This window comes from Anas platyrhynchos, chromosome 21 (genome assembly GCF_047663525.1).
Source record: "Anas platyrhynchos isolate ZD024472 breed Pekin duck chromosome 21, IASCAAS_PekinDuck_T2T, whole genome shotgun sequence".
NCBI classification, from domain to species: Eukaryota; Metazoa; Chordata; class Aves; order Anseriformes; family Anatidae; genus Anas; species Anas platyrhynchos.
This window is the reverse complement of record NC_092607.1, coordinates 12038327-12065738: the sequence shown is the minus strand read 5'-3', so window position 1 is coordinate 12065738 and position 27412 is coordinate 12038327. Positions and strand designations below refer to the sequence as shown.

At 36.9% G+C, this 27412-nt stretch overlaps 1 long non-coding RNA gene across 5 annotated transcripts in view; it reads right to left on the bottom strand.

Annotated features, from left to right (window-relative positions):
• LOC106019074 (uncharacterized) overlaps nucleotides 1-27412 on the bottom strand; it is a 178158-nt gene that overhangs the window by 83321 nt on the left and 67425 nt on the right. For 4 of the 5 annotated variants that reach the window (XR_002404995.4, XR_011804487.1, XR_002405005.4 and 1 more), the window contains exons 3-4: nucleotides 9030-9067; nucleotides 8762-8904 (exon numbers count right to left, since the gene is read on the bottom strand). This is a non-coding gene — a long non-coding RNA (uncharacterized lncRNA). Of the gene's footprint in view, nucleotides 1-6692; nucleotides 7577-8761; nucleotides 8905-9029; nucleotides 9068-27412 lie in introns of those variants that run through there. The other variant, XR_002405000.4, reaches the window with a different exon arrangement.

Genomic DNA, 27412 nt, shown 5'->3' with positions numbered 1-27412 from the left:
TAACATTGCTCCTCTTCAATCCCATTTTACTGCATTAGACTGATATGAATTCATACAGCAAAACACTTAGAATTGCTGACAAACTATTTCATCACTAGTATGAATTATCTAAAAGAATTATTAAACAGTATGTTGTACAATGTTGCATCTAGAGTAAGAGAAGAAATAAAACCTTTAAAACACAATAAAATTAATCAGATATTTCTCTCTCTAGGAAACAAACAAACAAAAGCATTATATTTGCTTAAGTTTAATAGTATCTTTTGATACTATTTCGATACTATTTCGATACTATCTTTCGAAAGATACTATCGATATAGATTAGAAAGTAGAACCGATTCACAGAAAAATCCATTGTTTTACAACTACAAATCAATAAAACTCCCACGTGTGAAAAGTTTGTCTGCTTTAAAAGTAAATTGGAATTGTGTTTGAATTTTTGTTCTTAATATATCCTCTAGGCAATGCTGGAAAATTGTTCTGATAGCATACTGGAAAACTTGTTCAAATTTACCTAGTTCGGAAGACACAATTTAGAAGTAACAGTTTAATATGGAAAAAGTATCTGGCACTGCTAGCAGCCAAGAAGAGCAAAGGAGAAGAAAGGAGGAGATATGGTATTGTAGAAACTTTATTTCCTGTGCTTGTGCAGCTTCTGTGAGATGCATCATATAAAAATAAATGCATTGCACTGCAGTTTCCACAATAAGAACTATCTTGCAGCAGCTGTATCCATTTGAGATGAAATAACCGAGAAGCAGTCTAGCCCCATTATCTAATACCCAGTACTTGATTTACTCTTTATTAAAGTAGCAGATGCTCATCAAATGTCACGTATTGATCAGCACATGCATGGATATTTGCACTTATTTAAATTCCTTGCATTTTTTTGTTCCATCTCACACCTATACGGCACTCTAACTAGATTGGTTCACGACAGTTATTGCTGTACTGTGTGATTGCTACTGTTAACAGGAAAGGAACCAGAAACCCACTAAATCCTTACACATGAGCTCATTAGAATAAATTGTTCTTGCAGTCTTTGTTCTTCATTTCTGCTGAATAGGTTTATGATCAGAGTTTCCTCTCACTGATAGAAGTGTTTATTCTAAAACCTCTCCTCTCTTCAAAGGAAAACAAATCAAGTAGAAATCAGAACATTCTGAGCTATTGGAATTTGATGTTTTCTGTGATAAAACAATTGTTGTTCGTTGTGGCAGCACATTCCCAAGAACAATTTAAAGAAACTGCCTAACTCTCTCTCTCTCTCTTTTCTTTCTCCCTCTCTCTTTTCTTTCTTTCTCTCTGTCTTTTCTCTCTTTCTCTCTTTCTCTTAGAGTGCTGTGAATTACTTGTAGCTAGTGTAGGAGGTTTGGCTGCAAAAAGCAGCTGAGTAAGAAAAATATACATTTAATCCGTGGATCTGAAATTTCACAAGACAAGTTTGGAATTAGAGGATACAATCTTCCTTTAGGATAGACTGAAGAAAAATCTCCTGTTGATCCTTGATACGTCCCAGGTTCAAATTTGTGGAGACCTGGGCTCACTTAGAGCTCTTGGAGCAGCCATTTGTGCACACAACCACTCACACAGCATGCATTACCTGCTGGGCTGGGCCAGAGAACAGCTCAGAGAACAGCTTTGCACGAATTATGGTAATTCTTCCATGCGGGTTAAAACTTTAAAGTGAAAAAGGCTTCCAGAGGTTAAGCCAGACATTTGCAGCAGGGAGTTTGAGCAAATTCATATTCTTTTATGTTGCAACAATTTAGGGATGCTCACCCACTCCGTGACTGCTCTTCAGCAGGTAGGTCTGTAACACACTGGGGGATAGTGAATTCTTAACACACTTCAGCTCTTTTGCAAGTGAAAATATAGCTTTGGCAAACAAAGCTAGCATGGGAAAAAAGGAGCTGAAAATGATCAAGGTTATCATGTTTTGTTGTTGTTGTTTGTTTGTTTATTTTTTTTCCTTAAAACCTTAATTTTCTTTCTTTCTTTTTTTTTTTTTTTTTTCCAACAGTAGTGTATCAGCATTCCGAGTATGTTATACTCTATACATACAGTTTTGTTATACACATATATACAGTTTTATGTTATACAACTGCTCTGTTGGCAGAACAGTATCCAAACAGCAAAACCCAGTGGGGCAAATTTGTTTGTACAAATAATCCTGCCTCATGCCCATGAAGCATGGGATTGCTCTTACTACAACAATTACTTTTGCTTTCCAAGTGGGGAATCTGGAAACTGAAGAACACCATTAGTGATGAGCTGCAGCAGGAACACAGAGGCACCCAGACAGAGCAATGCAACTGAAACGGGTTAATCTGAAACTCTTTTTCCTTCTACCATCTCCTCCTTGCTCCACGTTGCACTTGTAAACTTCGAGTAAAAGTGTAACAACATCTCCAATGGAAAACTGCTATCTTGTCTGCACAGCCTATTATAGGCTCAAACATTATTTCAGTCCAGATATTGAAAAAGGCAAATACCTGGTTAAGGGGAAAAAAAAAAAAAAAAAAAAAAAAAAAAAAAAAAAAAAAGCAGCACACAGGCATGTAATTAAATGTGGCATTTTTTCTGCAAAAGGGAGAAAGACCAAGTAGAGATTGTAGTGGCATTTTTATGCTGGCATTTCCTAACTTGAGCAAAATTATTTTTGTCTCCCTTCATAAAGTTATTCTAACATAATATGCAGTTCCTTAGTGATGTTACAGGTTTAAAAAATTAATCTATGCAGAAATAAAAATCTTAGCACATAGGAGTATGACACCCATTGGATCTGTTGTAATAAATAAATAAATAAATAAATAAATAAATAAATAAATAAATAAATAAATAAATAAAGCCTTGTATTTTTGTTGTCTTTGCCTGCAGTTTAGCATCACTATCTCAATAGCAAGCTTTCCATGGGCCAAAAGATTTGTCAGGCTTTCATAAAGTGCTGAAAGGTTTATCTGACCTCTTGTTAAATTCTTTTCATGGCCTCTCTGCCTCCTTACAGAAGTCTCATGGGAAAAAGCAGTAGCTAGAAATATTCAGAATATGGTAGTTAGGCAACTAAAGGCTGTTGCTCAAAACAATTAACACAAGAAATGGTACAGCACTCTGACTTGAAAATCAGTCAATTAATAAAAGTCCATTTGGGAAATGTTTACCAATTTAAAAGCCCATGCTTGAACAGACAATAAATGTAAGTCAACTTTTCTTTTAATCTTTCATAGACTTATTATGGGTAACAATTCAGGACAACAGTCCTCTGGCCACTGATGCCTTTACAAAGTTTTGATCCCTTACTGTTGTAGTAAGTAGAGGCATTTTGCATCTATTTCTGTACACAGAGCTCCAAAATTAATTTATGTCTGCCTACTAATGCAATGTATTTGTCATGTCATGTCCTGCCCCCCCATGCTATATGCTTTATGTTTCAGCTACAATCTGCCAAAGCTATGCTTTAAACATGAAACCTATCCTTTTATAAAACTTCATGACTTGGGCATTCTTAAATGTAGAAGCTTTGGTTTTGTATAAAAATAAAGTGTTTTTAAGGAATTTTGTTCCCCTGAAGTATCTCATGGGTCTCTCAGGAACACCTCTGAAATCCGTTCATACTGTGATACAACAGGGTCCTTAGAGAGTCATTTATGCAATTACCAAAAACAGAGACCTGTGAGACCCAAACTTCAATTCACAACTTTTAATCAGAAAATTAGGTTAAGCCTGAAAGAAGGATCTTCTGGTGGCTTTTAAAACTGGAGTCTCCCTCTACTATTCTCTCAAGGACCAGTGATGCCACCCTCATTCAGGTCTTCTTCTATGCCCAATTTCATTCTGGGTGCTACCCAGAGAGGACAGTAGAGCAGAGCACCGCACAACTCCAAGGTCTAAGTATCCTCTCAGAAGTATTTTCCTGATGGCTTTGCTCAGTCTACCACATCTCAAGCTGTGAAGAAGTCTGATGTTTTGTATTTTAATGTCATTTGTATGAAGAAGCTGCATTTTATTCTGGACCCCCATAGTCTCTTGCCAGAAAATCAATGCCTAGAGAAACAGAACCTGTGAAATTTCAGAGGTATTTTTGCTGACATGGTTGGAAGAAGAAACATTGCTAAGGACACCAAATGCTTAGGAAACTCCTGGAGCACTTGAATATCCATATGAAATATTCAGAAATTCATGGAAGCTCAGTCTGTTTACGCCTTTACACACAACGGTTACCACTAGGGAAAGACTTACCTTAAAAACATGCAAAATGAAATATATGTTCTACAATGCATATTGCTCAAACTGCAATACTCACAACATGCAAGTACAGAGATTACCACTGTTCCTGAAAGGATTAGTTATACAAATAGATAACGTGAACTTAAAATACAAAAAATAAAACAAATGATGCAAATCAGTGAGATTAAGGACATTAGTTAGTTGCAGGTTGCCAGGAGGTAGGAAAATATTCTCTAAAGGAACAAATAATTTTTTTTTTGCAGCAGAGCTCTTGCTTCTCTCTCTGAAATATTATCATTGGCCTCTATTGAATAGAAAATCTTGAATTAAATGAGTGCCTAGTGGGATACAGGATTTATCATCATCATACCTGTGCATATGTTTGACCAGGGGATACTGGAAGCTGAAAATCATCCACTTAAAAGTGCCCTCACTGCATTCTGAATGCAGTGTAATTAATACCATCTATGTTTCAGGTTAGACTTTCTCACTTTTGTCTATTGTCTATGAATACCCTCCAGACAGTCTAACGGAAAAGCTAATCCAAGGATGGATGCTTGCTTGTAAATAAATCTAGATGCTAACCTGCTAATACTACTATGACTCAGGGAGGATACAGCTTGTTACAATATTTGTTATTTAAAAGACTACTAGGACTTAAAAAAATGTAACTTTTTTTGTGTTTGATGTAAAAAAAAAAAATCACAAACAAATCCCGCTGAGCCTGTTTTGCAAACATGTTGAATTTATGAGGATGAAAGGCAAGTCAGAAAAAGGTCACGCCTATTAATTTCAATCCTTGTGCGAAACCAGCATATTCTATACACACTTAGTAAGATTTGTGACATTTGGCTGAATACATTTGTATTCCTTTAATGCTATTAATAGTATCTATGCTCTACATTGCTAAGTATATTTCAAATAGTGTCCTTTGCAATTCTGATATACTTCAGTTAAATGCAAGCATGATACTACAGGCTTATAATTATTTCCATCACATTAGCTCCTTCTCACTTGCAGAAATCCTTTATGCTTTGAAAGGTCTGTTAATGGGTTTGGACATTTTTGCACTTTCTACTGTGATTTTTTACCTTGACATTGTTATAATCTGGCAATGTCGTGATGTTTGGCAGTGCACAATCAGAATTGAACGGGCCAGAATCAGGAAGAGTAGGACTTCCCCATCCCATTAGTACTGCTCTTTGTGGCTCAGCCACACGATGGAAAGATGCTGCTCTTATCACACTGAGATCCTTCTTCACATCATGTATATATTCAGACTCCAAATGAAAAACTTTTTCTTTTTTGTAAAGGAAGAAAAAATGTCTTCTTTCATCTTTAAATAAAACCAAGTCCCTTCTAAGCTTCTCTGTGAATACAAAAAGAAGAGAAAGCCTAGCACAGGACAGTCTTGTGTTAGCATGCTCATCTAAAGAGCCTGGAAATGAAAGTTCAATTTTCATCTCATTTTATCAGTCACAAATAGTGGTGAATGTCTGGCCACCAAACACAGAATATTTTTCCTCTGCATTTTCTCACTGGTTTTGGCAAAAGAAATATCAGTCCTGGATCTAAGATAATTTGTTACACTGAGATAAAGGGAATTTCATGTTTGTGGCAGTGTGAAGGTGTGGTAGAAGCAAGCAAGAGAAGGTGCATGTGAAACAAGCACGGGGACTAGTTACATATTAGTGAGATAGTCCCAAAGATATAAAGTAAGAGTTTGGCGAATATCTTCAGGTCTTACCACCAAGTTGTGATTAGTGAAGGCAACACAACTAGTCCCTGCAGGTAATGGAATAAAGACTGTGGGGCTGTGAGAAGCATAAACTTCACAGGGGCTGCGTAGCAGCTGTGTGTCATGAAAGGCTCTTTGCCTTATATAGCAACATAGCAACATAGAGATGTGTCACCTCACTTCAGCTGACAAGTTCAGTGCCGATGAAGTAAGTGCTGGTTGCTCAGCAGAAAGGGAAGAGTTTGTATGACAGGGTGGGAGGCATTGCCTACAGTCAGGATAGGAAGGAATTCAAAGATAAGATTAAAAAGTAATTAAGAAAGGTTGTACAACACTAATCTTCTAAGTGGGCACAGATGAGTCAGTTTTCATCAGTCTTGTTTACACAACATGTGAAATGTTGGTGGGGACATTTTTTCTACTTTGCTTGCATCAGTATTTAATATTGAAGACTATATTAGTAAATGAAGGTGAAATAAGAGCTTATACAGTAACTGATGGGACTGTATATCAATGCTTCAAACAACACACGCGATTTAATGGATGTTTTGTGACTAGGGACCTTAATCATTAGCATGGGAAGGAGGAGTTGAATGAAGTACTAAGATGAAATTTTGAACAGTAATTGCAAAACTCCCTGACATAATTGTATCAACAGCAATCTTCTGTTCTGTCTTAATTTACTAAACACCAGAACCACAGTCATTAATTAGGAACCTACTAACAGTACAATCGGAGAGCAATTTTACTTGTGTGAGTACATCTACTTATGTCGAAGTCATATGTTTCCGTGTCTGCAGAATTGGATATTAGATGCAATATACCAATCTCTGTAAAACACCCTAGTCCTATAAAAACAAATTCCCTATCAGAGTCCTGAAGACAGCCTCCTACGCTCAAAAACAGCTTAGTTCTGCTGAAGAAAAATCATACACACCCTTTCATCATATCATGGACAGTTTATGTCAGAATCTCATTTTATATTGAATTTTTCAGAATCAGATTGCAACCATTTAGAGTTCTCAGTTCAGGTCTGGAGGCAGTGATAAGAAATTGATAAGATTGTAAATGGCCTGATTCTACATTACAAATCAAAAGTGATTATGAATTAATCATTAATATGCTCCTTGTAGCTTTAGTGATTGGTAAAACTGGAAGTGCTTGTCCCATAAGTGAATCTTCATTCAAAACAATCAGTTCTCACAGATGTGACTTCTCTATGATCCCACAAACAGGTCATCCCTTCTTCATGAGATGCAAGCAGATTAATTAATGTTACAAAGGTCTACCCAATGGTGAATGCATTTACATGTACTTTTAAGGTCTTAAAGGAAGGTATACAGGAAGGTATAATCTAATAGCTCATTTGCAAACAAATAAATCTGCTTCTAGTGTCTCATCAAGAAAAGCAGATGTGCCCTAAACACAGTTGAGACTGATGCTGATTGACTGAACTACAGCTGGGGTCAAATTTCGGAGAGGAAAAGTTCTCTCATCGAATATACTATGCGTGTAGCTACTGGTGCAGGTGCTTTGATTTGTGCCTCTAGTTCATTTTCTGGTGATATGTTTTGTGACTGCAAGTTGTTATCCTGGAAGAGAACTCCCGTTCTGCAACACAAAGAATGGAAAATGTATCCTCAGTTACACTGTCATGCCCTCTGTGATATGTACCTTTCTAACAGCATGCCTCAGGTTTTATTAGCAATAGTATTTGACACCATTGTGAATACATAAATTCTAGAACCAAGCCTGTGAAGAATATTAGATATGAAATACAGATAACTCTTTCCAACCCCAGGCTTTGTGCAAAGATTACTTCTCACGAAGTGATCCTCCGTCCTGAGTTTAGACTTGCTACATCACTGCTAACAAATCAATGCACAGAAGAGGAACAGAACATATATTTTTGTGGCATAGAGATCTTGGCTACAGGAGTGAGGTCTGATGCAGGACTCAGGTGTCACAGTGCCAGCTTGGGGGTTTTATTCAAGGCTTCCGTGTCTTTTTTTTTTTTAACCCAAATGAAGAATTAGCATTTTCATTAAGACAGTCTTTTTGATTAAATCACTGATCCTGTAATACAGGATTTATGATGAAGAATCTTCTGTAATAGAACTACTTCAATAGATTGTGCTTCACTAGAAAATAATTTTTAACATGGAAAAGGTCATTTTAATTACATTTATTTCATTTTCTCCAGGGTATTTTATGCCTCTTGGTCTTTTTAACGCAAGGGTGGTTGTTTCTTTTTTTCCTCCCAATTTCTTTATTTTTTTTTATATTTTCTACTATCATTTTTGCTCAGTAGAGAATGAGAAGAACAAGGCAGACTAAAGCTATACTGAAAAAATGCAACATCCTTCATTCAGGTTAAAACAGCAATGAAGCCAGGGAATCTGATTTTTATTTGGTTTAGTAGTAGACATCTGGCAAACCTAACAATTTGATTTTGTTCAATTAAGTTGCTTTGGTTTATTAATTATAGTTATTCTATCTCAACCTTATTATGTTCAACTTTGTGACCAAAATGAATAGCCCCCTTCCCCCTCCTTTTTTTTAAAGCTTGCTTTTGTAAAGAAATAATTTCCTTTAATCATCATAATGTAGGTGCATATGCATGCTGTCTTTATAACTTCCAAACATGTTACACCAAATTTATAACCTGTTCCATTTGACAGATCTATCCTAAGCTAGTAAATTCATTGAAATTTCATCAAAGTAGATAGAGAAGAGTGATTGAGTTAATAGTGATGGCAACAAGATGCCATGCTTAAGACATATCAGCAAACCTACCCAGGAGAATGGCCTCAAGGATCATCCACAGGAAACCAGGCTTCACCAGTGCTGGAGCTCATGCTCTTGTCCCTGCATGGGCATGTGGCTGTCACTAGGGCGTGGAGTCCAGTGGATGGATGAATAATTCCACTTTGATCAGTCTAACCAACAAGAGGATTAAGATGCAGGGAGCCATCACTCATCTGAAGATATGAATGCTTCAAAACTGCAAGGGAAGGAACCAGAGAGCAGCAGCCCTTCATGAAGAGTGCTCTGCATAGCCCACCTGCCCTGGAGTCAGCCTGCAGATTTCCAGTGCAAACTCTGAGCAGAAGAAAATAAAGAAACATTAGGGGAAAACTATCGAATGATTTAACAACTAGATACTATTTTCAAAAGAGAATTAGGAGCTTAATTTGCCCTGGACATCCAGGAAGATATATAATCCCATGCACATATTTTTAATTTTTAGAGACACATGAAACCATTATGGGTTTCTAAACCACTACTATATATATATATATATATTTCAGTCTGCTCAACCTCTCTCTCCCTTCAGACCCAAATACATGTATGAGAATGACTGACAAGCGTTCAAGTCAGCTAGGAATATCCAAATTAACAGTTATCTACTCAGCACCTCTAATTTACTACTTCATTAGAAATGATGGTAATTTGATACACAATAATCCCGAGAATAGCTTGCTCAAAATCCCCTGAGAAAACCTGGGAGAGACAGTTCTGTCAGGTAAATTAAATACCAGGGAGTAAGGGGGATGTTATTTTACCTACTGCAAATCAATCATAGGTGCTGTTTAAAAGGTCATTTGTATGTAAGTGGAAAATTTTTAATGTCCCTGTTTAAAGGCACTAACTGTTATATGCAGAGGCATAAATCCATAGAACTCTTGAATACTAGAAAAAATGCTCAGAGACTTGTCTGTAAGAACCAATTACCTGCTGATTCATGAAATTTTCTGAATTATTAAAGAAAATAAAAGATTGATGGGATCTATTTTCACCCATTTGAATTGGCAATAAAACTATACAGTTTCCCTTTCCAGGAATATTTCAAAACTGTGAGGTTTCTGAAGACAGATATGCCTGGAGCATTGTTTACTCACTGTAATATGGCTTAATTGTAGAAATATGGAGATCAAGATCAAATGTTATTTACCATGAATAAAATAATACTATAGAGTTTAAAAAAAAAAAAAAAAAAAAAAAGTGATACTCTACTGCTTTTAATTTTAATTGTACAGTAAAAGATGAATAATTACAAAGCACAAACTTTGACAACAACAGTGACATGAGGAAGCCACAAAGTTTTAGCCTGCATACTGAATATGCACCAGTACAAATTTATTGAAGTGTATTGTCTTCCTCATGGAGTAACCTGAATTTGTTAGCAATAGTTAGCAATTGTTAGTCTGATAGAGAACAAATTCCTTCAAGACCATATGGGGAGAAGTCATGTAAAGCCATGAATTTCCATCTGTATTTGAATACATTGTACATATAAACATATTAATGGCATTTTTTAAACTGCCTGAACACAGAATTGCTATGTTTTTGAACTCAGAAATATATGGACCTGTGTGTCTGTGTGGGTGGCTCTTCCAGTGAGATTCTCAATTTTCAACATCTTTAAAGGAAAAATGCAAATACTTACATTTTAATAAAGTATGAAAAACTGTAGTTCAAGATGGCTAGAGGAAAGATCTTACCACTTCACACAGAGTAACCAGCTAGCTAATCTGCTTGTCTTTCTCCTTGAAGATAAAAGACCCAGTACTTTCACCTCTCTGTTAAAACCATTACTAAAACTTGAAGCCATTACTAAAAGTTCTGGTAACTTACATAAAAGAAGATGGCTCACAGTCTTTGCAATAACTGTCATTACTCATTAATATCTACACAGTACTCCAAGAACTTTGATACTTTTCTTCCTATTGAACTTATTTAAAAACTTTAAATAGTTTCTTGAGATCAGCTAAATGTCCTTTCTATAGCAACTGCTTTTTTTAAACATATATTATTATTATTAAAATTCACTTCTATCTTGTCTCACCTTCTCCCTGAATTAGATGCCACCTTTTCATGCTTTACTGTGTTCTAGATTTTCTATTCCATAGTTTTGATTTATTTTGTAAAACGAGGAAAAAGGATGCTTTTAACAGCATCCCATTTTTTCCTTCTGATTAATTTCCCTGTTCTTTCCTTCAGATTATTCCTATTCAACAAAAGAAGACAACAAAATCATCATTACTGTAACTCAAAAGAGCTTTGTCTTCACGAAGGTAAAACCAATACTTGCTCTGTTGCTATAGTGAAAATTGTCATAGACTAATAAACTTGTACTTAAACAAGAATTTTATTTTTACTACCCAGGATGAAGTGAGCCTTTGACATCAGGACCCTCGCAACAACCTTTCCTTATTAAAAAATGAATTGACAGAAAAGAAGGAAGGAAGGAAGCAAGCAAGCAAGGAAGGAAGAATGGGTCTTTCTATAAGTCCAAGCATTACATTTCACAGAGCTATCTTTTATGAAATATTTTAACGTCTTACTGTTTATTTTTATATGAAAAAGAGGAACCAGACTTTCTCTTTTATTGTACTCTCTTAATACCATGCAAAATAATCAAAATACACAAAGACATGCCGTCTTTGCACCTTAAAAGCACCATTTAGTGCATATATTTCCTTGCTACCTTTCCTTGCTACCTCATTGAGTGCCAGAACAAGGAGCCTCTGTTGTGTCTGATTTCAGAGATTGCTTCAAGCTTCTTTTTCAGAGAATTATACTATTTTGGACTGTTAGCATTATTGTGAGCATAAAGCCTTATGATAAAGGCTGCTTAACCACCTATTTCAACAGATACAATGATACTGTAAATCAGACGACAAGATGTGAAACAGATTGAAACTTGAGATTGAAACTCAACACTTGATCCTACCATTTTAGCACTTGGCAAGGCATATATTCTATCTGTTTTTCTGCAGGAGAAAATTGGAAAGATGTTGAACAATGTGAAGCCATTTAGCTTGATCTGAACACTTCAGAAACAGTGGGGCCAAAGAAACTCAACTCTGACCATGAAACAAGAAAGCACTGATATACTTTCAGTTAATGGAAAAGTTGGAAATAACTGCTTGTAGATATGTTGTTCAATGGAATGCTCTTTGAATTTATTTTTAATGAGTATATGATTTAAGAAATACCTTCCAAATCCCATTAGGATTATTATAAATGCAATTTTATTTTGTTTTACATTACACCTATGATTACTTTGCACAGAGTCTCTGAACAGATGAGCACAGAAACTCAACACGTATGGGAAGCCACCAGTTTCATGGCAATTCTGCTCTACCCTTTCTCTTTTTCTTCTAAGCTTTCTTTTAAAGCATACTGAGATTTAAAAATAAGAGGACAAGGGCTTTTTTGGAATTGTGGTATTGTCAACACTATTACATTCAGGCTTCTTTGAATTAGATATTTGTTTTTCTCTTCTGGTTTTATATGCAAGCTGCTTCCTATCTAAGAATTACATACAAGGGCAAATATTAAAATAGATTTTACTCCTTACTTTTAATTTCAGTCTCAATGTGGTAACGTAATCATGACATTTCAGTAACAACACCAAAAGGACTAATGAGCTGTCTCTTAATTTTCTACTACTTTATTCTTCTGTATTTTAAAATGTCTTCATATATGTAATTTTATTCTGTCTTGCATACAAGAATTGACAAAGCAATATTTGACATTAGTAAGTTATTCAGGTCCTAAGCTAACCAAATTCTGTTCTCACCAAAGCAAAAAATAACTTCATTTAATTAAACAGGAAGCTTCACAACACCATTTGCAACAAGAATTGGTAGCCCTGCTTAGTAGAAAATGTTAACTTAGTCTGTTTTACTAGCAGGGGGCAGAGAAGCTGACAGCATTAATGGAAATAGAGAAGAGAATGAAATCAGGCAGCCTTGTACTGTAGTTATTCTATGCAGTTTTCAGCACTGAAGGCAAGTAGGAAAACAAAACAAAACAAACAAACAAACAAACAAAAAACAACCACAGACAAAGTTTGGTATATATTTTGAATGCAATGTGTTGGATAGTAGGAGCTACATCGGCTGGCCAGTCCAAAAATAAAAGGATAAGGAGGATGATGTATATGTATAACGTCCACCAGAGCTTTCTGAATGCAATACTGGGTTGAAAGCAACTAGAATGAAAGATATTATCCATAGAATCAATCCTGCAAATGCTTGTGTGTGTGTGTGTGTTCTGCAATATTTGTCAAAGAAACAAAGCATTTATGGTTACTGGAGAAGCTCAAAATTTATGTATTGATCATAACACCGGCAGTTGTAATAAACAGTTAATGAGTCTGGTAAACCCTGTTCTGCTCTTCTTAGAGAATCTTCTTACAGAATGTTCCTGCAAATTGAGACGGGAGCTCAGCCCTACTGTGAAACATCTAAGTCAGGAAATGTGTGATGTCAGGTAAGCAACAGTAAATTAATTATACTAGATTCTTTTGGTATGCAAACAGATGATATTGATATAGATGTTTGCTCACAGCAGGCAAGCACTGAGCTTGATGCAGAAATTACTATGGGAAAATTTCTATTCTTTCCTTTGCTGAAGATCAGACTATATGGTCTCATTCCATTTTACAAGATTATTTTAATGTTCATTTGTTTGCATTTCCCTGGAAAATCTATATACATTTCACTACCTGGTTGTACCCTCACATTCTTCAAAGCCACAAAGACTAACTCTGCAAAATGTCAAACCTACAACAGAAGTAAAAGAAATGCTATGAAGTGAAGAGCAAAGATTCGTTCTTTTTGGAGTGGTATAGGGTCTTAGACAATAAAGAATTGCAGGGTAAAGTTAAGGTGAAGTAGTAGAGGTGTTTCTAAAGGAGCACACTTCTAAGAGTGCACATTACCCCACAGATTTCAGGCACTGGGACGGGGGTTGAGGAAGGGCTGAGAACAGCACAAGAATTTCTCTCTGCTGCATGTATCCTCCTTAGAAAGAATTGGAGTAGCACAAAAGATCACAGAAAATATCTAGTCGTATTCTGCCATCTGGGAAAAAATTCCTTCTACCACATCTAAAGCTAATGCCTGTGCCATACACTGGCAACAAAGACTAAGGCCTTACTGTAAACTGAAAGCATTAAGCGTATCTGTTCAAATGCAATATTGCTCCTGCTGAGCATATTCTGCTGCTTCTACTTTTTCATATTTTTCAGTTAGAAAGACTGGGTTGAAGTCTGAGTCCTTCAGAGTCTAATAGAAGTTTTATCCGCATTCAAGCTAGGGGAGACACAATTACTAGGAGCATAAGATCACAACCAATTATAGCTTGATCATTGATGCTGCAACTGTGATGGGAAATTTTGCCCAAATATACAGTGAAAGGGAGTTCTGAAATCATTCAATTTTGTGCAAAATAGAAGTGCAAGTTTATAGAGGCATTGGAAAGCTGGGGAAGGTGATAGGAAAAGGAGTTAGCGAGGGAGTTTCTTTAGGGCTCTTCAGTGTATTATTTGCATGATTTTATTCTTGTGCAAACCCAGCAAAATATAGGACTGACCCCAAATGAAATAAGTCTCCGCTGCAAATTTAATGTAAAATTTAGTTTTTGAAAGATACAGCTTTAACCTGCAGAGCTTTTTAGCCCTGTTTAATATGAGGCACTTTTATTACTAAATCTCTCCTGAAGATTGAACAGTCCATTCAAAAGGGGAAACAGATAATTTAGATGATATTTAGACCAAATTTAGACTTGATATAGACATTCAAGTATCTTATCGGCACAAAAAGAAAAGAAAACAAACAAACAAACAATAGAAAACACACCTTTTTTCAACTCTCTTACTAAACAATGAAAACCCACAAAGGGCACAATCAATTTTAACATACCTGTTCATTTTAACTCTTCTCAGCCTAATCGTTACAGAGTGTGTGCATCTGAGAACGGTTATTCTCAGCATACATAGATTGATACAGGTGATAGTGCTAAAGAGATAGTGCCTGTTCCCATTATCTGAAAGACATCTGAGCTGCAGGTAAGATTATCAGGACAACTTCCATGCCAACAGGCATGGTATCTTCTGATTCATTATATGCCTAATTATATTCACTGGATGCATTTCATTTGAATAACTGGCCCAATACATAGGACCATTTTTCCTATTAGAAACACCTTACTAAGAAATCACGTGTTTGCGTTTCCACTGGTTCATCTAGTTTAATAGTCTAGTTTAATAAGCAGCCAAGATGCATGATGGTTTGGGCACTTACAACGCAAAGGAAACCTCTTGTCTATTTTACCTGCAGTAAAATCTCATTGGTAGATCTCATAGGAACATCAAAGACTTCTCATAAGGCCAAAAGCTGAACATTCTTTATACTTAAAGGGGTTTTATATTATTAAATTCACACACGCAAAAGGAAAACAATTTTTGTTTGTTTGTTTTCCTTAAGATCAATTAAGTAATAAAGTATATCACCCTAGAAGGAAAACCCTGAAAGTAAACAATGCATTTTAGTTACAAAGGAGCCCAGGAAACAGTTGGAAGTACTTGGTAATACTGATCAGTTAAAGCTGAAGCACTAAGCAAAGGATGTGTCAGAGACTGTAATTAGTGAAGTAAACACCAGACCTATACAGAAATATAAGAATACACAGAAAACAAAAATCAAACAACAACAACAACAAAGAAAACAGTAAAAGTTGAAATTCTCCAGAAATTTGGAGGGCTGCTACAGAAGGCTTAAATAATGTCCCTTTTTGAATCAGCCAGGAGTAGTGCCAGTAAAAAGAAAGATAGTCAGAGGGCCTTCTTTTATTTTATTTTTTTCCTTTTCCCCAACAATAGCTTATTCTCAAATACTTGATGTTTTTAAATAGCTTTCTTTTAAGCTGGGCAAAGGAGACTAGCCATGAACTGTATTACAGAAATTTCAGGGATAATACTTGAAAATTAAATATAAGGGACATAAAAAGGTAAAATACAGAAAAGCTCATATAAAAAATAGTCTTTTTGCTATTCCAAAAAAAAAAAAAAAAAAAAAAAGTTCATTCCTATCCTTCCTTTCTCTCTCTCCCCAGTATAGAAATTACTTTTTTTTCAGTTACAAATGCACGAGTTGCAATTTATGCATTGAATTTAAACATCTGAGCAACCTGGACAAACTTTCTCTCATCATTTAGTAAAAATCAAGAACATTCAGCAACTCAATTGAATTCAGTTGAAAAATGAAACAACAAAAAATCAAAAGCAAAGCCTGCCCTGTTCCAGAGAATGATTGTGTGAGCTAGTGTTGTGGATGAAGGTAGGTCAAGCCAAGTATACAAGAAAGGCCAAACTGCATTTATTTCCAAATCATGTTATTAACAGAGCAAGAGATTTATGTCAGATACAGGAGTAAAGCGTACCCACTACAGGGGAGCAGCAGGCACAGGATTGGAAATACTTTTTAAAGCCACTAGAGGGAGGATTCTTAAGATGTAGAATATTGTATCTTAGAAATCATGTAAAGACTGAAAAAAAAAAATGAATGTGGAACCCAAAATTTTAGTCTTGAATGAAAAGAAAGAAATAAAAAAAAAAAAAAAAAGCTGTTGAAACTTGGATAGTTTAGAAACTCTGGCCATTAGTGAACATAACAGTGTTCAGTACAGCAAATCCAAGGGACTGTACAAGGAGTTTAAGCAATTTCTTCAGTGCTGACGTATGTCATAAAGATGTATGCTTGCATGAGTCTATATGGCATCATATAATAGTCTGAGCTGGAATTCCTTTTAAACACCATCTAATTCACCCCTCAACCCCATGTCCCCTCACCATGGTCAGGGACATCTTTTGCTAGATAGTGTTGCTCAAAGCCCCATCCAAACTGACCTGGAACAATTCCAGGGATGGGTTCTCTCTGGAGAACCTGTTCCAGGGGCCCACCTTCATAGTGAAGAATTTCTTCCTTATGTCTAATCTAAATCTACCCTCCTTTAGTTATATCCAGAATCTAAAAATTAGTGGAAAGCAGCATCCAAGTAATAACAAAATTTTTGGAATCTGAGTTGTCATCTGTTGGCATTTTAAATTCTTTTAACATTATATACAGATGCTCTAGATGGGGCAAAGGAATGTTAATCACAAAACTGTGACTCCATGGTTCTGCCTGCATCTTTAGTTGCATCAATTTACATTGGAATCATTTTCCCTCAACAGTAAATTCAATGAATGAATTTGGAAGAAAAACCTTGATAGAGAGGATTTTGGATCTACCATTTTGCTCCCTGATGGAACTCTAGAGTGGCTGACCTGCATGGTAGGCCAACTTCTTCAGAGAAAAACAAAACAGCCCTTTTCAGTGCCTTTGAAATAGTGTTAATGCTTCATCTGAGTTGGCATAGACTGAAGTGATTGAGAAATCTTAGAAGACTTCAGCAGATACCACTGGAAGAGAAAGTGTCTAAAAATACTGCAGCTTGACAAAAGCTTACTTTTTCCTTAGTTAGAAAAATGCTCTTAAACTAGAACATATCTCAGCATGTAGCAAGGGAAAGATATGCATTGCTGAATAGCTTGACCATACACTGAGGGAACAAAAGAGTTACAGAAGTTCATTACATTATGTAACATCGAGCATTTCATTGGGGCCTGGTGGTACCGATCCAGGATATCTGAGAATAAAGTCTGAGGAACCTGAAGAAGCAACATCTGAAAATATGTTAAAACTATAAAGAAACTGTCATACAGAGAAATAAAAGGAAATGTTCAAATTCAGAGTGATGTGGATACTAATCAGAACAGAGAAGAACATCTGTTAAGTATAAAAGCAACTTTAAAAAAAAATCTATTCATAGCCAAATTATTTGTCATTCTAGTATTATATCTCTCTATAAGAAACCACGATGTGAAAAAATATAAGTGATATTTTTCATGTAATAGAATAACTAGAAAAAGAATTCTAATCAATTCAGACCAAGTGTAATATTGGACCATATGTAGCATGCCATCTTAATGGAATAAAAGGAAAAAAATCACACACACAGAATTTGATTTAAAAAAATGAGTTTGGGTAATCTAAACTAAGTTATTTGGCAATGTAGGCAGCCACTGATAAAGGACACAAAAGTATGAACGATGAAATTACAGGAAACTCCTCAATGTGTATAGCAGCCACAGTGGGACATGCAATAAACTACATTTTGTTATGCTTCATAAATGCAACATCTCAACAGTTTTGCTCCAAATGTTGTGTTGAATTTGGAGAAAACCACAGCATCTATTGAACTTTCAGGAAGTACCTTAAATATTGAGTACTGCTGAAATTTCTTGTTTCTATATGTGAATTGCTCTTTTTCTTTCTGATAATTAAGTTTGTCATTTTAACCCCAGAACTATGTGACTATGAAATTTTTTCGCACATAAGCAGATGGTAGTTTAGTTGCAAATAATTGTAGCTTCTCTTTAGGACATTTTATTTGTAAATATAAAAGAAAGCAGAAGAAAATTCTTCCCAAGGGTTCAGGTCATCTTTACCACATTTAGACAGGGTGAAACACACTTAAGAAAAGCTAATATTTAAATGCTTATTGGTATCTGGTATTGTACCACAGGGTCACAACCAGTCCTATACTTCAGTCTTGAACAGCCCCACCACACTGGTACATATGACTGGAGATGTATTCACTCCACTTTCAAACCTCCTGGTTTTGACATGAAAGCTCTCATACCCTTTGCAAGGCAACCACATTTTCTCTTAAGAGTTTGATTTTGTATTTTAATTGAAATCTATTAAAAATATTTGGACACTGAATTCAAGTGGTTCCATTCAGGTTTTATGCAAACAAGGTAAATCAGAGCCACTGACTATAAGCAGTTACCCACTTGATCTTACATATTATAAACACACATACTATAAATACATTTTGTATAAACATAAATATATACACACCTCTATCTATAAATGTAGATAAAATAAAATTGTCAGATATCGCTTTTAAAACTGTCCCTGCTTCTGAAAAAAAAGTTTAAGAAAACACCACAAGCCCATTTCATTTTACTTTTAGATGTTTTTATCCTGTTGGAGCTTTTTTCTGCAGAGTAGTTATATTACTTTTCAGATAATAGGATAGATAGCATCTATCTTCCCCACTCCTACTGAAATACAAGCTACACAAACACATCTATCTGCGTAGTGCAAACAACAGTATTGCCATTTCATTTATTTTTAAAAAAAACTCATTCCATCTCTCAATTTTAGTTTGGCTATGAAAGAAAGCTACCAATGAAAAATACTGCATTCGGATAGATGAGGACAATTTTACTCTGCACATTTACACCGATGTCATTTTTCATCAGTTAATTGGAGACAGTTATGCCTCAGTGTTAAGCTGGGTTCATATTGATGGTAAAAATAATGACAGCATAACAAAAATGTATGACAAACTGTGTTACACACCAATTAGCAAGTCTTACTCTGATACTATTATGAGGGAAATGAAAGGCAGATCCAGATAGAAATGATGCATTTTGTTTTGGGGAAGCCTTTTCCACCCTCTGAAGCAGTAACTTAGCCCCAGAAATGCCTGTAATGAGGCCTCGCAGGGACCACTTTCTCCATACGTCTTATTAGCACGCTTCAGTGGGCTCCAGCCATCCCATGCTCGTTTTGCCATTGGAGACCTAGTTAGGCTGTACAGGAGATGGAGGGCAGAGCATCTATTGCAGGGACTTTTTGCCAGACACTTCATCACTAATGAAATCAGGATTTATAAGAGCAGCAGTCTCTGTCTATCTTAAATCTCGGCCTAAACAAATTGGGAAGGCAAAGTAGAGCTACTGACGGGTTGAGAAAGCGCCACTGAGGATGAGAGTGATAAACCGTCTGGTTCAGTGTGGGCAGTAATTTATAAAATCAACCGAGGAGAAAGTAAGACGTTTCTGTACAAAGAGAGCCATCAGTCTCTCCTTCCAAAAATACCTACTTTGTGTGTGGGTTTTTTAGTTTCAGCTTAAAGAGCTGACAAACACAGAATTGGAGGTAACAGAACAAATCTCAGCAAAGCAGCTGAGTAGGTGGCGGTGCTATAAATGAACCTGAAAAGCTCATATACTGTATTTATATCACGTCACAGAAGTGAATCACAAAATCACTGTCTGGACTTGATTGCTTTAGTAATCAACAATGTACTTCTCCAAACACCCAGACACATACACAAATCTGTTCTGAAAAACAGCCATGATCAGAATTGCATAGACTGATTTCAGCTGAAGGGGATCTAATCTGAGAGTTCCTTGATGATGCTCTATGTCTTTCAGCAGAAAGCAATTTCAAACAGCATTGAAAACAGAGCTAAATGGATACAAGCAAAACTGCAAACAGAATTCCTTGAGTAAATTACATTAGGCAACAGAGTTCTCATCCCTGCTCCCAATTAAATCAATAATCTCTACTCGTTTATCAAGGATAGAGGATTGTAACCACTCTAGTTGTTGAATGATAAATAAAATATTGACTGAGAGACACAGAACAAGTGTAACCAAGGCTGTAAGGACAACTGGAAATGAGCTGCTTAAATTAAGCAGGGAAGCTTTTTAGCCTTTGGCTTCACCGCTTATTTCCATTTCTTTTACTTGCTTCCATTGGTGTTGGATTTTGACAGGGCAAACTCCTGTATTTATGCTCACTGACTCTGCTTCCACTTCAGCCATCTCATCCCTCCTTCATCCTACAGGTAAAGGTCTCCTCTGTTTTCTTTGCAGCTTTGTGACCCTGATGATAAAGTATGCAATTACTTAGAGATACACTAGGACTTCATGCTACAGTATGGATCAAAAAAGTTTTCCAAGAAAACTTTGGGGGAAAAAAATGAAGACAAGATAATTGAAATAGCTACACAAGGATTCTCCAGTTTGGCTGTGCAAAGTGAAAGTGGCTTAAAAATCAGAGAAGTGGGACCAAAAGAAAAAAAAAAAGTTTTTGTTTTTGTTTTTTTTTTTTGCAAAGGCCATTTTTTGCCACTGACACTGCTTCAAACAGAACTATTTTATTTATTCTTACTTAAGGTCTGATTTTAAACATGTTTTTACTTGGGAAGTGCAAAGACTGAGTTAACTTGTAAGTGCAAGTAAATGTATTCAGATTACTCATGTGCCTAAAGGAGGCAGAACATACTGAGTGGTCCAGAATAAACTGGTCAATGTTTTCCACATGAAAACAACAATAATCACCAAAACCACACACCTTTTTTTTTGTTTTTCTTGCTACTTCTACTTTTTTCTTTTTTTCTGCTTTCCTAGTTTGTGCTTATGTAGGGTAAAGGATATTTCATACTTTCGCTTAAAAATTTGCTAATCACCAATCTGGAAAAACATGCAGTGATTTCCTTTTTGTCAGAAAGACAATCCCAGTTAGCAAAAACTCAGCACATCAATGCTTTTAAGATCACCCAAAGAAAAAAAGAGTTGTTATTATCATTTTAGAATGTCATGATAAGAAAATTTATTGCAGAATTCTTCCTTTTATTATGTGCCATCATTGTAAATGCAGATGAGATGGCTTGTGTGTTCCCATAGCTATCTGGCTCCACTTCTCTGTTAACATGAATTTTACCCACCCTGTCTTGAGCGGGGGGGGGGGGGGAGAGGGGGAGGAGGAAGATTGAAAATGGAAGTCTGCTAGAGCACTGAGAGCCCCAAGCTTTTCCCCTTGTTCTCCTGCAAATGGCTCTCCTCCTACTGGCATTTGTACATCAGGAGGTTTTCAGTCTAATATCTGGGATCCTCTGCCCTGAAGACAAAACCCGGACCTTCTCTGCAGGGCTCCTGCTTGCTATCCACTGCTTCAAAATTTTTTAAACTAATTAATTAACTTTTTAATTGCAGGATATAAAAGTGTGCTATAAAGGGGAGAGGTGGCAGGGCTCTAAACTTACTCATCCCTCCCTGTTGCTCAAGTGTATCAGAAATAGAGAAACCTGTGCTCAGCGACTGGAGCTGAGGGTTGGCATGACAGTACTTTCCCTGCAGCAGGTTGCCCATCGCAAAATTTCCCCTTAGGAAAGGCACCCTTGCGCTTTTCCTTCCCAGAAGAATAATCTAACTGCCAGCAATTTATTTTAAAATCTATTTGCTGGAGTGCTGCAGCTAAGCAGCTCAAGCAGCACATTGGCAGGAACATTGGCTGGAGTCTTTTGTCTCTGCCTGAATGGCTGAAATTCATTACAGAGAGGCCATAAATTGGTAGAAACCCTTTCGCTGAGATGCCTCAGAAACATCCCAGGACATTCACAGCCTCAGCTGTGATTCTGGGAGCTGAAAGCTTCTGCAGCACTGGCAGCAGTGATGGACGGCTCACAGGGAAGGGCTGAGGAGCTGCAAATGGGCTCCTTCTAATGGAAACTGGATTAATAGCATTAGCTGCAAGGCCTGGATTAACTAATTATGAGCCCAGTGGTGAGTTGCCTGTTCAGAGGATTGGCAGGAAAATAGGAAAGGGATTTTATTTATTTATTTATTATTCTGGTGGGGACATACTATGTTTAGGTCCATGAGAAGCAGCCTCCTCCATGCCCCTATGCTGTTTCTCTGCATTGGAGCTGCACTCTCCACTGTTATTTCATTCCTTACTGGTTTATTAAAGTACCCTCTGCTACTGTTCCTATTAAGTGCAGCTTAATATGTAAAGCTTTATGGAAGCTCTCCAGACTATATTTAATGGTAGTCAGTCTGCAGTGAGAGAGAGCAATTTTTCTTCATGGTCCCATGCAGATGGCAGAGTAACCCCTGGGGATAAAAACCGCTGTCCAAGAAACTTCCTCACAAGGCTTACAATGAGAAGGGTGCTCACCCCTGTCCCATGTACTCAACCCCATGAAAATAAATAAATAAATAAATAAAGGAAAAACTTTAAAACCCAACAACCAACATTTTCAGTTCAATCATGCCCAATTCCTTTTGTTGTGCACCAGGTTCAGTTAAACCTTCCAAACTGGGATTATTTCCACTTTCCAAAGAGGACAATATCCACAGATCCCCCCTCCACCCCCCAATAATTCTCCCTTTTTTCATAAATATAAATTGCATACATTAGAGACTCTGCCTGAATTTGGATTTGATCCCACAATCCCTTCTAAAAAGTAGTACCAATACCTCTAGTGTTATCTACATGCACATCATGTTTAGGCTCAGTATTACTGTGCAAACAAATGATATCTGCAAATATGGCTTTTTTTCTCATATAAAGCTCTATCCCTCTTCTATTTCTGTTTGCAGAGCTGCACATCAGTTTATAGTCTGGAAGTTATGTAAGTTAATTTATCTTAACTTTGTATTTTTTGCCATTTTCTTTCTTGCTCCCAAGGAAAAAAAAAATAAATTGAATTTCCTATCAAAAGACTTTTCCTATCTAAAATTGATTTTAGTGAAATGGGGTCTTTGTGTGAGTTCTGTGCTTGTGTAATCCTTGCTAAATGTCTTTACAGGTTGGTGAGCTAAATCTCATGACCCAGATCCTGAGCTTCTTAATTCTGTCTTCATTCAAGCAAACACCACTGGTATCAAAGAGAGTTTGCCTGAGTAAAGGACCTTGGGGTTTATCCCAGGAGAGTAAATAGTGCTTAAGCTTCAGAGTAAGTGCTGAACTCTTTAACATTTTGTTTGCTGATATTGATTTCTTTGTACCCAAAGAATTTTTTCGTATCTACATTAGAGAGTGAATCATTGCTTAAATAATGCACTACTGGAAATACACAGTTTCTACTAACTACAGTTTGCCCTAAAAGATAAGAGAAGTTTTGCATAGTATTTGTGTTGTGATGTTCTAGCACCATGATAGCATGCGATAGGATTAGGCCTACAAGGCATTGCATTATATACCCATATACTGCAATCAATTTTTGTTATTTATTTCCTTTCTCAACTCACACTTAATCTGCAGAACTTGATCTTTCTAATAGTAAATAAAAATCATGGAGACTCCCCTCTCTTCTTTAACATGCCACTTCCATATTGATTTTAATTGAGTTACTGAGTTAGCAGCATTGCAGGGAGGAAAGGCAGATCCGCAGAACCCAGACACGTTATAAACAGTATAGACATAAAAATGAAATGGAATAGCCCAATCATCCTACCCCAAAACATTTTCACTTCAGAAAAATAAATAAATAAATAAATCTATTTTGTCATAATATAATGGTTGTACTGTGCATGCATCTCTACATTCTATCTTTTTCCCTACAGCTGTTTCATGGATATAAAGATATTTTTCTGGCTGGCTTTGATCATTTTGAATCCAGAATTTATTCTGTCACTTAAAATGGGCTGACTATTTCTCTACCTGTCGGAATAAGTAGACTTTCACAACCACCAATTTGTTGCCGTTGTTGCTACCAGAAGGGACCACAGTCTAAGTCGCCAAATTAAACACAACCTTGCAGATTCTGAAGCTTCTGAGAAATTGGGCAGCAATTCATTCCAACTGTCTCCTTCTCTTCCCCTTTAATGTCAGTGAAGGCCTCCAATTCTCCAACCTTCAAAATTAGAGACAAATACAAATAGCAGATGTTGCTTCTGCTGCTCTGAATAATTCACGGCAGTTCCCTTTCAGTTTTGTGATATTTTTTGTACCCTATAACATGTATGTATGTCAGTTTTATGGGAAGATTCCTGGATTTTCAAGTTATGGAATACAAAGACGTTTTGGGAAAATAACAGACATTACCCCTTTTCTTCTCCCCTTTATGTGTACCCTCTGAATTCATGCTAAGATATGAAATTCAGAAACACTCCCTGAAGTGTTCAATTAACAGAGGATTTGTACTGAACACTTTAAAATATTAAAATCCCAACAAACTTACATCTTTTATTGTTTTATTGTATTTTTTATTGTTTTATTGTATTTATTGTTTAGTTGAAAGTCTCCAAACTGAATGTTTGGGGTAGGTAACCTTGCACTTTGCCAGGGCTGGGACAACCTGTCTGAGCTGTGATTTTCCTATACAGTTTTAGAGCAGATGAAAATAAAATCGTAACTACAGACAGCTGACAATTTTTCAATTAACTATTTTTAGCTAACGTGTGCTAGTGTATGAAAATTAAAATGAGTCATAAAACTGTGACAGTTTTGACAAATCCTCCATGTTTCAATATTGTCAAACTGAAACATGATACTAATCAAAAGGACTTGACAACATTTTTAAAAGGTTAAAAAAAATAATAAAATGTGTTGAAGACTTTAGTGTTAACTTCTCAAAGATATTTAGTTAATGTTCATATCAATCCTGAATAATGTTTCTTTTTATTATTATTATTTTTTCCCCCCAAGATCTCAAAAAATTCTCATGTAATGGCAAAACAATTCTCTGCAGTGATGTAAGTGCTGAAAACACTAACATACTGGGACACTTCCAGAAATTCTCAGAAACTGATAAAATCACTATAAGTGACATTAGCACATGGGAACTGCTGGTTCTTGCAAAGTGCCATCCTAGAGAAACAATACAGAAAGAGAAGTGCATGGTTGCTTTAATAAATAGTTTCAATGAGAGCTGAAAGGAGATTGTTATATCGCCTTTTTTTTTTTTTTAATATATATAGAAATAATATCACTTCTAAATAATCTAACCACCTCTAAGTTACTGTTAATTTTCCTATCAGGCACTACTGATAGGAAAATTGATACTATACTATAGTATCTATACTATATTACTATACTATACTACTAATTGATACTATACTATAGTATACTATACTATACTACTGATACTGATATTCTACTGATAAATATTTTAGAGAAAGCTCTCATCCCTGTGATAGCTTTGACTGGGACAGAGTTAATTTTCATCACAGAGGTCTGTATGATGCTGTGTTTTGTGTACGATGAGCTCTGCTTTCCTGGAAGTGGCTGAACATCTGCTGCCGACGGGAAGTACTGAATGAATTCCTTGTTTGGCTTGCACACGCAGTTTTTGCTTTACCTTGCAATCTGTCTTTATCTCAGCCCATGAGTTCCCACACTTCCACCTTTCTGATCCTCTCCCCCATCCCACCTGGGGAGAGAGAGAGAGTGGCTGGGTGGTGCTGAGCTGCCTGCCGGGGCTAAACCACACCAGTCACTGATAACCATGTGTTACAGCGATGGAAGGTACTCACAGAGCAGACTCAGAGGTCTTTTACATAGGGCACCCCTCCAGTAGTCTGAAGGAAAACAAAAATCACAGAAATGAAAGCATGAAAGAACTGCTTATGGCATCATGGGCTTGCTAAGACCCAGCAAAATGTTTTTATGCAGCCTGACCATACTTTTTTTTTTTTTTTTTTTTTCCTCCCCAAAACCTCTTGCAGACCAAGCCCTCAGTGACAATGGCTTTGACACTGCTCTCATCTCCCACTTTGGCCATGCAACCACTGCCAGGAGAGGGATAGAGGGATGTCACAAGACAGACTGAGCAAAGCCACTTCCCCAGGAGCTCTTTCTCATTTCCTCAGTTGTTTTCTTTAGAACTGCCCTGAATGATCCCTTGGTCACATTCCCAAACTATTTTTGAGGAAAGTCCAGAATGAACTAATTAACTAACGAATAGACAAGACTGTACCAGCAACCATGGGCATCACCAAAATGTTATTTGGTGTTTGCCTACTAACACAGCTGCCTAATGCATGTATCACTGCAATTCAGTGCATACCCGTGACACAGCACCCACCAAACCCAGACCAGTCCATGGCGGGGGACACACGGAAGAGATGGCAGCACGGTGGTGCTCACACACAGCAACAGAAGGTTGGAAGGTCAGCAGTACCGAGCCTTACATCCACTGCTGCTCCTGCTGACAGCACAAGCCTCCTCAAGGAAAGGCAATAGGAAGAATTTGGATCGAGTTCTTTATCTATTTACTTTCAATTTATATTTGCTTCATCTTAGTGCAGAAGCCTGTGTTTTAGTACTTCAGTCTATAACCTTGGGCGTACACTGCTGAGATGCCAGTTTCTAAAGAAAGCAGACCTAGCTTTACCGAGTAATAAAATGCTGTTTTCATATTCTCTGCTTTTCAGAGAAGAATGGTTTGTAGATTTAACATCTTGCTAAACACAAAGCAGCATCTAAATATGTAACTGCCCTTGGAGATTCCCCCCCCCCAACCCCCCCCAAATTCAGTTCTGTAAATCCTGTTGTGACGTCCCCCAGGAGGTACAATGTGCCCCCCTCTGGAGGGCTGGGTCTCCACCACCTTGGCTGTTTCAGACCAAGACTGACTCTGGGCATTTGCTCTTACAGAGAGCTCTCAGGCTGGGCAGAAAGAAAGAGGACATGCAAGTGTGGGAAACTTTCTGGGTCCCTGCAAATTGTCTCTTCAGGCTGGTGCTGTCAGCAGATTGATGGGCTGGGACTGCAGCTGCACTGAGCCTTTCTCTCCAGGAACGCAAACAGAAATGCCTGGGATATTGCCCTGCAAGTGACAGCTGCAAGAGCTGTCATCTGCTCTGCCCTGCATGCAGCAGCATGGGTGCCATCCGCTTGGCTCACTCGCAGGAGCATGGGCATGGATGGGGAAAAGAGATTGGAGGTACCTGATGGGACCAGATTGTAATAGCTGTGTTCAAATGAGGCACCTAGCTCTATATTCCCTACAGACACCTGA